This window comes from Capra hircus, chromosome 29 (assembly GCF_001704415.2).
Source record: "Capra hircus breed San Clemente chromosome 29, ASM170441v1, whole genome shotgun sequence".
Lineage (NCBI taxonomy): Eukaryota > Metazoa > Chordata > Mammalia > Artiodactyla > Bovidae > Capra > Capra hircus.
In genome coordinates, this window is record NC_030836.1 from 26,494,069 (window position 1) to 26,506,513 (window position 12,445).

The 12,445-nt window shown below is 36.8% G+C and overlaps 2 pseudogenes; both read right to left on the bottom strand.

The window, feature by feature from the left end:
* Window positions 988-1,562, bottom strand: LOC102173918 (annotated as a pseudogene).
* On the bottom strand, window positions 10,938-11,512 carry LOC102171490 (annotated as a pseudogene).

Genomic DNA, 12,445 nt, shown 5'->3' on the forward strand with positions numbered 1-12,445 from the left:
AAGTCATAAAATTGAATTTAGTCTAGATGTTTTCATTAAAAGATATACAACTGTAATAAACCAATAACTACTCTGAGCTATACTTCCCCATCCAGGCAGTATATGTTAACAATCTGTTATGTGAAGGACTGGCTGTATAAAAGTAAGAAAATTCTTTGTCAAAAAAGCAAAATGTGTACTGTTAACAAAAGCAAAATTGTTTATACTTAACAATTTTGTTAAGTATTTATGTAACAGTCATTATATAACCTTATATCTTAGGGATTAAGTGAAATATATTCTTGCTCAAGGAAGACAGGAAGGAAGAGAAGAGAAAACATTGTCTGATTCATGCTTCCAATGGCAAGTTGTGGATAAGATATCCATGAAGACACAATGTAAATCTCAAGTTCCCCAATTTGGTCATCAGTAGACCTGTCTGTTATTTCTACAGGGGAAAACATTCAAACTGAAAGAAAAAACAGATTTAATCATTTTTTTTGGAATAATATTAATAAAGGGGAGAATGAGGAAAGGAAGTTGTGCTAGTGGGCAAGAAAAAAGAGACCTATTCTGAAAAAGTGGAAATAAATTGAGATGACTCAGATATCCTGCCACATGGTAAAAAAAGAATTAAGAATATTGTCAATAAAATTACTATGCTGCTGTTGTTAAGTCACTTCAGTCGTGTCCGACTCTTTGCGACCCCATAGACGACAGCCCACCAGGCACCCCCGTCCCCAGGATTCTCCAGGCAAGAACATTGGAGTGGGGTGCCATCGCTTTCTCCAATGCATGAAAGTGAAAAGTGAAAAGTGAAAGTGAAGTCTCTCAGTCGTGTCCGACTCTTTGCGACCCCATGGACTGCAGCCCACCAGGCTCCTCCATCCATGGGATTTTCCAGGCAAGAGTACTGGAGTGGGGTGCCATCACTTTCTCCAATGATTTAACACAAAACCTTCCTGCCTTTGACCAACTGTACAGAGAGATACTCTAGTCTATTCTAAATTATCTCCTACTTAGAGTTTTTCTCAAAGCAGTTTTCACAACGTTATTTCTCAAGCTACAGATCAAGTGGTTCATCATGGTAACCACATTCATATAAAAGATAGAAGAGAATTTTTTCCTCATCCATAGACCCAGCAGAAGATGGTTTGAGATACATAAATGTACATGATCCAAAGAAGAGAGAAATAGCAATGATGTGGGAACTGGGTGCTGAGGGCTTTAGACCTGCCCTCTGTGGACATGATTTGGAGGAGATTGGTGAGGATGAGACAGTAAGAGACAAAGATTGTGGAACTGGGCACAATGATGTTGATGCCCACCACAATGAAAACTACAAGCTCATTGACATAGGTACTTGTGCAGGACAGCTGGAGCAAAGTGTGGACATCACAGAAATAATGGTTGATGGTGTTTGCATCACAGAAGGTTAGTCTCAGCATGCATCCAGTGTGAGCCATGGCACCAGAAAATGCCATCAACTAGGAAGCAAGCATAAGCCTAGAACACACTTTAGGGGACATAACAACATTATACAAAATTGGGTTACAGATGGCCACATAGTGATCATAGGACATTGATGTCAGCACATAGATTTCAGAAATGACAAAAAACAGAAGTAGAGCTGAGTGATGTACCTCATGTAAGAAGTATTATTCTTCTTTGATGTGAAGTTAATCAGCATCTTGGGTATAAATACAGAAGAGTAACACAGATCTATGAAGGGCAAGTTAAAGAGGAAAAAGTACATGGGAGTGTGCAGGTGTGAATTCAGTGCAATTAGGATTATCAATCCCAAATTTCCCAACACAGTGACCATATACATTCATAGAAAGAGGAGGAATAGAGGGAGTTGGAGATCTGGTTGGTCTGTTAATCCCAATAGAATAAATTCAATCACAAAAGAGTAATTTCCAGGAGCCATTCTTCTCCAAGGGAATCTGTGGACACTGGAGAAAGGGCTACATTAGAGAACAACTTAGCTCTTCCACAGTATCACATCCTACAAAAGAGCACTGTTGTTTTTCTTGTTTAGTCACTAAGTTTTGTCCAATATAGCAAAGTACATCACAAACAGAGGGAAGCCCAGCCCTGTCATATGCAAGCATACCTGCTGGAAAATCCAAGGGGAAGAGGGATGGATTAGGATACCATTGTTCTACTGTCATCTCAACATTTCCTCATTCACTTGAACTCTTCCTTCACCAGGATAACTGGAGGCAGTGACCTTAACAACAGCCTGGTGTTTTCTTCTAATGCAGATTAGACCTGATGTGGTAGGAACCAAGAGCACTGTTATGAACCAAGATGAAGGAACCAGAATCTATGAGAAATATGTTACTCCCCTTGTCACAGAGCAAAAGCCATACAGGTAGGAGTTACACCTACTTAGAGGAAACTTCCTGACTAAATGTCATTTGTGTCCCCTCATGTCTCTGAATATTTTCTGATTCCTCTCCAACAGATGCTTCTGCTAGTTTCACTTCATTCGCAGAACTGGACAAAATGAGAAAGAGTGGGAATATATCAGGTCCCCGGGCTTTCTTCTCAAAAAGGGGAATACATTACTATAAACTGGATTCAGAAATGCACACTCCTTAGTTCAGAAAACCTCAAGGTTGGCTCCCTTATCAGTTGTCTTTACCCAGTTGATACTGGAGATGCAACTTCCAGTTCCTAATTCTTGATCTCTTTGATTCTCTGATGAGATAGCATCAACATATGCCCTCGAAATCTCTGTGAACTACTGTGATCTCTGATAATCGTTTTCAGTCCTTTCACACAGTATAGAAAAATTAAGCCTTTTGTTTTCACACTTGCTGTTTGAGTGGACACAGAAGATTTAATGTGAGTGTAATGATGTAATGCATTTGGTTGAAAACAGGCTAGATGCTTGCTGAGTCTTTTCCCCAGGGAATAGATTAGATGAAAACAGGGAATAAGAATATTGATCCCCATTCATGATCTCTTTTTAGTTCCTTACGGACTCATTCTTTTACTCATTTTTCACTTCACTCTAGGGATTGTGCATCCCTTAGGTGGATCAAAGTATATTCTCAATCTCCCTATTATCTTCACCTCTGAAGGGAAAGTTACTCTATTGCTTCATTCTCTCTTTATGCCCATTTACTAAGTGGATGTATTTTCTGCAAGGGCCCTAATTCCAGAGTTCTTTATTTCTTTTTCTAAAATGCTTCAAATGTTGAAGTAACTCATTTCTGCTGTTCTCTCCCATTTCTGCTGTTCTCTCTCATTTCTGAAATTATTGATATTTCTGAAATTATTGGTAATGTTATATATCCTTTCTAGTGTTTATCTTAATATATACCCAACATTTCTACCTGATTCTCCTGCTTGGTCATTTTCTGTAACATTTCAATAACTAAAGTTACCAGTCTTTTCTCATCATAGAAAAGAGCAGGGGCCTATGGAATTAGAGAGTGTTGTCAATCTTGTCTTCCTTCTTCCACTCTTGCTAACTACAACACTTGGAACAATTTACTTAATCTCTCCTTTCAAATGTTTAAAATAGGGATGGTAAAGAGAACACCTCTTTCATTGGGCTGGTGTGTTTATAGATGAAAATACCTAAGTGAAATGGCACTGTACCCGGCATATGGTGAATAGTCATTAAGTGCCAGCTGTCATTATCTATATTACCATCAATTCCAGTAGTGTCTCCCTTATAACATTCAACAGACTTCTTCCTTTAATTCCTGTGTTCCTCTATAAATTGTAAATTCTCTAACAAACATTTATTCTACCATGTTTACTCTTTTGCTAATGAATCTCAGAACAGTGCAGAGTACAGAGAAAAAACTCAATGGCTCTTTCTGAAAAGCAAGTTCTTTTTTGCCTGAAACCCTTCAGAATATATTCAACATTTCTCTTATGCTAAGCCACAGCATCCACAATCACAGTGTCCATCCATGTCCGTCAGCCACCACATGACTTCTGGATTTCATGTTTAAACTGAACTATAATGTTGAACTGCTGTGGCCACTATTATTCTAGCATTTTCCCAGCTACTTACTCTTATTTAGTCATGGACACTGCTGCTAGAATAAGGTCTGAAATCACAGCTCTGGCCCTCCCTAGTTCATGAATTTTCAATGGTTCTCCATTACTCACTTGAAAACTGAACCTATGGAGTAAAAATACAGTTCTTAAAATGATGATTAAGTCTTTGCTAAAACTAATGAAGAAATGGAGTCAGAGTTATCTTTGATGAGAAGCCGTGAAAATATCATTTTGATTGATTGGAGTATATTTTACACAGATTAAATATTGAACAACCTTTCAGCCTTCTCAAAAATATAAGAAAGAATGTTGGAGGATGTTTAAATTTGAATTGGCTTGAGAGCTTCAAGTCATTTTAGAAATACGTATGTATTCTAAATTTAATTTTTTGAGGAATCTTCATAATGTTTTCCGTTGTATTGCTACCAGCAGTGCACAAACGTGCCCTTCTCTTCACTTTCTCATTAATACTCCATTTTATTTTTGATAATGGACCTTCAGAGTGTTGAAGTGATATCTCACTGGGGTTTGATTAGCCTTTCCCTGAAATCAGTAAGCTGAGCATGTTTCCGTGTAAAAATGTCTATCCAGTTTCTTTGCCCGTTTTTTTTTTCTTTCCAGTATTTCTCAAATATTAATATCTGAAAAGGGATATATATCCAAAATATGTAAAAATTCTTTGCCCATTTTTAAATTGGGTTGTTTATTCTCTTGATATTGACTTCTATTAGTTATTTCTATATTCTGAAAATCAACTCTTTATCAGCTATGTCATTTGCAAATCTTCTTCCGTTCAGTGTGCTGCCTTTTCATTTTTAAAAATAATTTTATTTATTTATTTATTTATTTGTGGCTGTGCCAGGTCCTTGCTGTTGTTCAAGCTTTTCTCTAGTTACAGAGTGTGGAGGCTACTCTTGGTTGCAGTGGCATCTCTTATTGAGGATCAGGGGTCTCTATGGCACGAGAGCTTCAACAGTTGCAGCACTTGGGTCAGTAGTTGCAGCTCCCAGACTTTAGAGCACAGGTTCAGTACCTGTGGCACATGGGCTTAGTTGTTCTGTGGCATGTGGTATCTTCCCAGACAAGGGGTCGAACCTGTGTCTCCTGCATTGGCAGACAGATCTTTACCACGGAGCCACCAAGGAAGCCCTGCCTTTTCATATTGGTGACAGTTTCCTTTACTATGAAACAGTTTTTCAGTTTGAATAGTTCCCTTTATTTATGCTTTTATTTCTCTTGGCCAAGAAGACATAGCCAAAGAAATACTACTGATTCTAATGTCAAAGAGCATTTGGTTTATGTATTCTTCCAGAAATTTTATGTTCCAGATTTTATCTTCCAAATTTTATGTACCTTTAATTTTTAAATCCATTTTGTTTGAGTTTCTTTTTTATGCGGTGTGATAGTGGTACAGTTTCTTTTGCATGTAGCTGTCCAGTTTTCCCAAAACCCTTTATTAAAAGCTATCTCTCCCCACTTTGTATTCTTGATTCTCATGTCATAGATTCATTGACATGCAAGTGTGGGTTCATTTTTGGACTCTTTATTCTGTCCAGTTGATCAGCATGTGTTTTGTGCCAGTACTATGCTGTTTTGATCCCTATAGCTTTGTAGTATTGTTTGAAATCAGAAGTGTGATATCTCAAGATCTGCTCTTCTTCTTTAAGACTATTTAAGCTATCTTGATGAAAGTGAAAGAGGAGAGTGAAAAATTTCGCTTAAAGCTCTACATTCAGAAAACTAAGATCATGGCATCTAGTCCCATCACTTCATGGGAAATAGATGGGGAAACAGTGGAAACAATGTCAGACTTTATTTTTTTGGTCTCCAAAATCACTGCAGATGGTGATTGTAGCCATGAAATTAAAAAACGTTTACTCCTTGGAAGGAAAGTTATGACCAACCTAGATAGCATATTCAAAAGCAGAGACATTACTTTGCCAACAAAGGTCCATCTAGTCAAGGTTATGGTTTTTCCAGTGGTCATGTATGGATGTGAGAGTTGGACTGTGAAGAAAGCTGAGCACTGAAGAACTGATGCTTTTGAACTGTGGTGTTGGAAAAGACTCTTGAGAGTCCCTTGGACTGCAAGGATATCCAACAATTCCATCCACAAGGAGATCAGTCCTGGGTGTTCACTGGAAGGATTGATGCTAAAGCTGAAACTCCAGTACTTTGGCCATCTCATGTGAAGAGTTGACTCTTTGGAAAAGACTCTGATGCTGGGAGGGATTGGGGCAGGAGGAGAAGGGGATGACCGAGGATGAGATGGCTGGATGGCATCACTGAATCAATGGACATGAGTTTGGGTAAACTCCGGGAGCTGGTGATGGACAAGGAAGCCTGGCATGCTACCTTTCATGGGTCACAAATAGTCGGACATGACTGAGTGACTGAACTGAACTGGACTGAAGCTATTTGGTTTTGTGTGTGTGTGTTTCCATACAAATTTTAGAATTATTTGTTTAAGTTCTATGAAAAATGCTATTGTAAGGATTTCAAGAAATTTCCTTGGGTGGTATGGTCACTTTAATAGTACTGATTTTGCCAAACCATGAGCAAGGTATATCTTTCCATTTCTTAGTGCAATCTTCAGTTTCTTTCACCAGTGTCATCATTTTCTGAACATGGGTCTTTCACTTCCTCAGTTATGTTTATTCCTGGGTATTTTGTTGTTTTTAATGCAACTGTATGTTTTATCGTTCTCTCAAACTATCTTTCTGATAGTTTATTACTTTAGAGAGATGCAACAAATTGCTGTTTGTTCAGTTTTGTTACCTGCAACAAATTGCTGTTTGTTCAGTTTTGTTACCTGCAAATTTACTGAATTTATGAATGAGTACTAATGGGTTTTGGTGGTTTCTGTGGGATTCTATTTTTTCTACAATCATGTCTGCAAACAGTACAAGTTTTAGCTTTCCCTTTCCAATGTGGATGCCTTTATGTCATTTTCTTATCTGATTTCTATGGCTAGGACTTCCAATACTATGTGGACTGAAGCAGTGATAGTGAGCATCCTGGTCTCATTTCTGATCTTAGAGGAAATGCTTTCTGCTTTTCACAATTGAATATAATGTCAGCAGTGAGTTTCTCACATGTGGACTTTACTATGTGGAGATGCTTCTTTCTGTGGCCATTTAGTGAGAGATTTATGAAAAACAAATATTGAACTTCCTCCAAAGATTTCTTTTGCATCTATTGAGATGATCATATGACTTTTTATTTCAATTTGTTAATTTAGTATATCACACTGATTAATTTCCATTTATTGAATCATCCTTGCATCCCTGAGATATATCCCAATTGATAATGGTATATAAGCCTTTTAATGTATTGGTGAAATCGATTTTCCTGTGTTTTCTTTAGAATTTTTGCAGCTGCATTCATCAGTGATAATGGCCTGTAAACATTTTGTGGTATTTTTGTCTTGTTTTTATATCAGGATGAGGCTGATCTCAAATTATGAGCTTGACATTGCTCTTTTCTCTGAAATTTATTGGAATAGTTTAAAAAGGATACCTATTCTCTCTTTTTAATTGTTTGGTGGAATTCACCATTGAGGCCATTTGGTCTTGGACTTTAAAAAAAAATACTGAATCAATTTCAATACTGACAAGTGATCTGTTCATATTCTACTTCTTTTCAGTTCAGTCTTGGGAGACTGTACATTTCTAGGAATTTGTCCATTTCCTCTAGGTTGTCCATTTTATTGTCATATAATACTTCATATAATCTCTTATGATCCTTCTTCTTTGCGTGGTGTTGCTTATAATGCCTCTCTTTTCATTTTTATTTTATTTTTGGAGCCATCACTCTTTTGTCTTGATAAGTCTGGCAGAAGGGTTATTGATTTTGTTTATCTTTTCAAAGAACATAGTCTCATTGACCTTTCCTATTGTACTTTTTCAGTCTCTGTTTCATTAATTTCTCCCCTTTTCTTTATAAGTTCTTTCCTTTTATTAATTTTGGGTTTTGTTATTTCTACTCTTTATATTTTCTTTAAATACAAAGTAAGGTTCTTTATTTGAGATTTATCTTGTTTCATGAGGTAGGTTTTTTATTGCTATAAACCTTGAAAGAAAGGTCATATCTAAATTACTTATTTCCACTTTAATTGCATAAGTATAGCTAACTTCCACTTTCAAAATTATTTTGAAATTATTTTTTTTTACAATAATCTGATGGAATGAGACTTAACTTGAAAGTTCATTTTTCCTAAAAGTGAAACAAATTTAATTCTATTTTGAGGCTTCTCAAATGGAAGATTTGTGACCAACTGTTGCACATTTTTGGCACCTCAAATAATGGTAAAATAGAGAGCAGATTGGGTGTACCTCTGCATACATACAAAGGTTATAAAGAGTGTAATCATTATTGACTAATTTAGATACACTTCTCTGTATATAAGGAAGACAATTTTATGAAAAAAGATAACAGGTAAATGAAAAAAATACCAGTCTAGGTCAACTGTTTTATACAAAAAGATCTTTTTAAATGAAAAACATACATATTGATATTGAGATCAGGGGATGTGGTATGAGTGAAAACTACCTTGAAAACTACAAATCAAGGATATAGCAAGGAGCTAAAAACTATGTTAATAGTGAACATCTAAAAATACACAAAAAAGCAAACATATCATAGTGGTGATAAATTCATAATTTCTCAGTACCTAACTCTTCAGAGGGGACTATAAAACAAACAAAAAAATATTATTAAAGTTATCTTTAAAAGTGTGGAAATTGACACAATTAAGGGTTTAAGCATTTCATTTTTATTTTTCTTTTTTAGAGTAACCATTTTCCTTATTTTCTAGAAAGAAAAATAACCCAACATCTTATTCCAGAAAAGACACTGTTACAATTTATCCACAAAATGTTTCTTTCAAATTATCATAGTTTTAACTGCAGATTGACTTATTTTATATCTTAAAATAAATAAGGAAGAAGCATATGGAAGTCAACAAAAGCAGGAGTGGTTTAGTTGTACTCAGGTTACAACAAAGGAATGGAGACTTGTGAATTTAACTTTTTTAATATCAAAAGTTTAAAATTTTATCCTATCCAGATAAATCCCAGGGTCTCTATAGTATTTCTCAGTTCAGTTCAGTCGCTCAGTTGTGTCCGACTCTTTGCAACCCCATGAATTGCAGCACACCAGGCCTCCCTGTCCTTTAGGGCTGTTCAAAAAAAAGGAGGAGACTCATAAATACAGGTTTTTGTTTTCTATTATTTTTTCTAAATTCCTTCATTCTTATTTGAGCTTTAGTCCCTACTCACCATTTTATCTCATGAAAAAGTGTCTTATTTCTACTAGGATTACCCAGTTCTGGCCATAGCTTTATTTCCTTTATTCCCTTTAAATTCATCTTTATTCCCCCAAGCAGACTACTGTATAGTCACTGTGCATTATAAGATTAGAAAAACTTTATGGACAGGATACATTTCCTTCACTAGATGGAACAGAAAAAAACTTCCAGATCAAAGAGCAGGTCCTAAGCCTCATGCCCACACTCCACAGGGGACCTCTTATTTATTGGCCATATGTCTGTCGAGGTCCAGCCTCATGAGAGGTTACCAGGCTCATTTCTCTGCCATGCCCTGTTCTCAGAAATACAAACACTTGAAAGCATTCCAAAAACTATTTATTTTTTAAAATTTTGTGAAAAAAAGGAATGTTCTTCCTTGAACAATCAATTCCCCAATAAACTAGCCCAAGAGGTATTCTCTTTCCAATAATACATTAAAAAAATGCCCCTGACAAACTGTTTTCTTAAAAAAAAAATTAAATAGCAAAGAAGCAATCAATACCCAGCCTGAGAGAAATTCATGTACCACCCTGATACAAAGCACAGTCAGCTTACAAGCTAGAATAGTTTTTCTTGTACCATATTTACTTAAGCAATATTAAAGAGATAGAATAGAAGCAAAGGATACTAAGGAGATTAATCGACTTGAAATCAGAAACAAATTTATTCTACACTTTTTCATTAACACATATGACTGTAAATACATCATTAACTATTCTGAGCTTTATTGTACCACCCATATAATGAATACATTTTGACAACCTGCAATGATTTGCAGGTGACAAAATCCTTTGTCAAAGGGAGCATAATGCAGTGTTTACAGATGCAAAATGGGTTACACTTAACAGTCACTATGAAGTCTTCCACCACAGAAATTAGGTGATACAGTCTTACTCAATGAAGCCTGGAAAGATGGGAACAGGAAACATTCTGAGTCATGTTTCTAATGGCAATAGGCAGATAATACATCTCCAGCAACATAATGTCACCCTAATGTTCCCTGATTTGATCATCTGTTGAGTAGTCTTCTATTTTCAGAGGAAAAGGGAAGTTCAAACTAATAGAGAGAAAAATGTATTCTAGAAAAGAATACAGTAAATACACAAAATGTATTCTAATAAATACACAAAATGTACTACAATAAATAGTAATGTGCATTCGTGCTCAGTTATGTCATATCTGACTCTTTATGACCATATGGACAGTGTAGTCCACCAGGCTCCTCTCTCCATGGGATTTCCCAGGCAAGAATACTGGAGTGGGTTCCTGTTTCCTCCTCCAGGGGCTCTTCCTGACCCAGGAACTGAACCTGAGTCTCTTGCATTGGCAGGAGGATTCTTTACCGCTGAGCCAACTAGGAAGCCCATAGATAGTAAACGGGATAGTAAATGTCTTTCTTAATAGTATTAAGAAATAAGAACATGTAAGGACAGGAAATTATGCAAGTGGTGAATAAGGAGAGAGGTCCTCCTATATGATAAGTATAAATAAATTGACACAAATCTCAAATGCCTTTCAATATGATAAAATAGAAATAGGTTAAGATGCTAATAAAATTATTATAGTTGAAAAGAGAATCTTGATATTTTGACTATCTGAACAGAGACACTGTTGCTAGTCAAAACTATATCCCACTTACAGTTTTTCTCAGAGCAGTTTTCACATCTTTATCTCTAAATCTGTAGAATAAGGGGGTCATCATAGCAACCACATTGGTGTAAAAAACAGAAGAGATACTTCTGTCATCCATACACCCAGCAGAAGATGGTTTGAGATACACAAATGACATAGATCCAAAGAACAGAGAAACAGCAATTATGTGAGAACTGTAAGTCCTTAAGGCTTTGGACCTGCCCTCTGTGGAGCTGATGTGGAGGATGTTGGTGAGAATGAGACCATATGAGACAAAGATGGTGAGACTGGCCACAATGATATTGATGCCTACCACGATGAACATTTCCAGCTCACTGACATAGGTACTTGTGCAGGAGAGCTGGAGCAGAGGGAGGATGTCACAGAAATAATGGTTGATGGTGTTTGCATCACAGAAGTCCAGTCTCAGCATGCATCCAGTGTGAGCCATGGCACCAGAAAATGCCATCAAGTAGGAACCAAGCATAGGGTGGAACACACTTTAGGGAACATGGCAACATGATACAAAAGTGGCTTAGAGATGGCCACACAGATGTCATAGGCCATTGATGTCAGCACATAGATTTCAGAAATGACAAAAAAAAAAAAAAAAAAAAACCCAGAAAAAGTAGAGCTGAGTGATGTGCCGCATGTAAGAAATAATCTTCTTTGATGTGAAGTGAATTAGCATTTTTTGTGGAAACAGAAGAATAACAGAGATCTATGAAGGACAAGTTAATGAGGAAAAACCACATGGGGGTATGTAGAGGTGAATTCAGCTGAATTAAGATTACCAAGCCGAGGTTCCCCATCACAGTGATCATATGCATTTTTAGGAATAGGAAGAAAAGGGGGAGTTGGAGATCTGGTTGGTCTGTTAATCCTATCAGAATGAACTGAGTCAGGAAAAAATCCATTTCCAGGAGCCATTCTTCTCTAAAGGAATCTGTGAACACAGGAGAAAGGGTTCCATTAGAGAACAACTCAGCTCTTCCACTGTTTCTCCTTCTATGAAAGAGGATACACACTGTGAATGCCTGACACTATCCCAACCTGGTCCCATAGAGTCTGCCTTTTCCATGATCAGGATACAGAGTGATGTGGACTTGCCTTTATTAGAGCTTTTATAAGCTAAATATAACAAAGGACATCATAATCATCCTAGAGAGGGAAGGCAAGTGCTGCCATATGCAAACATACCTTCTTGGAAAACCCAGGGAAAGGAAGGATGAACAAGGATGCAATTCTTGTGCTCTCATCTCAGCTTTCCTTCATTTCTGTGAACTCTTCCCTCATCAGTCTTCTCGTTGCAGATAGACTTTACATGGCAGGAACACTGTTTCTAAATCAAGATGAGGGGGCCTGAGTCTAGGAGGATTAAGTTACCAACCTTGTCACAGAGTAAAAATCATGCAGGTAGGAGAATGAGAGATCTACCTACTTAGAGGAATCTGCCTGACTGTTATGTCCTTTGAGCCCTCTAATATTCTCTGATTCCTC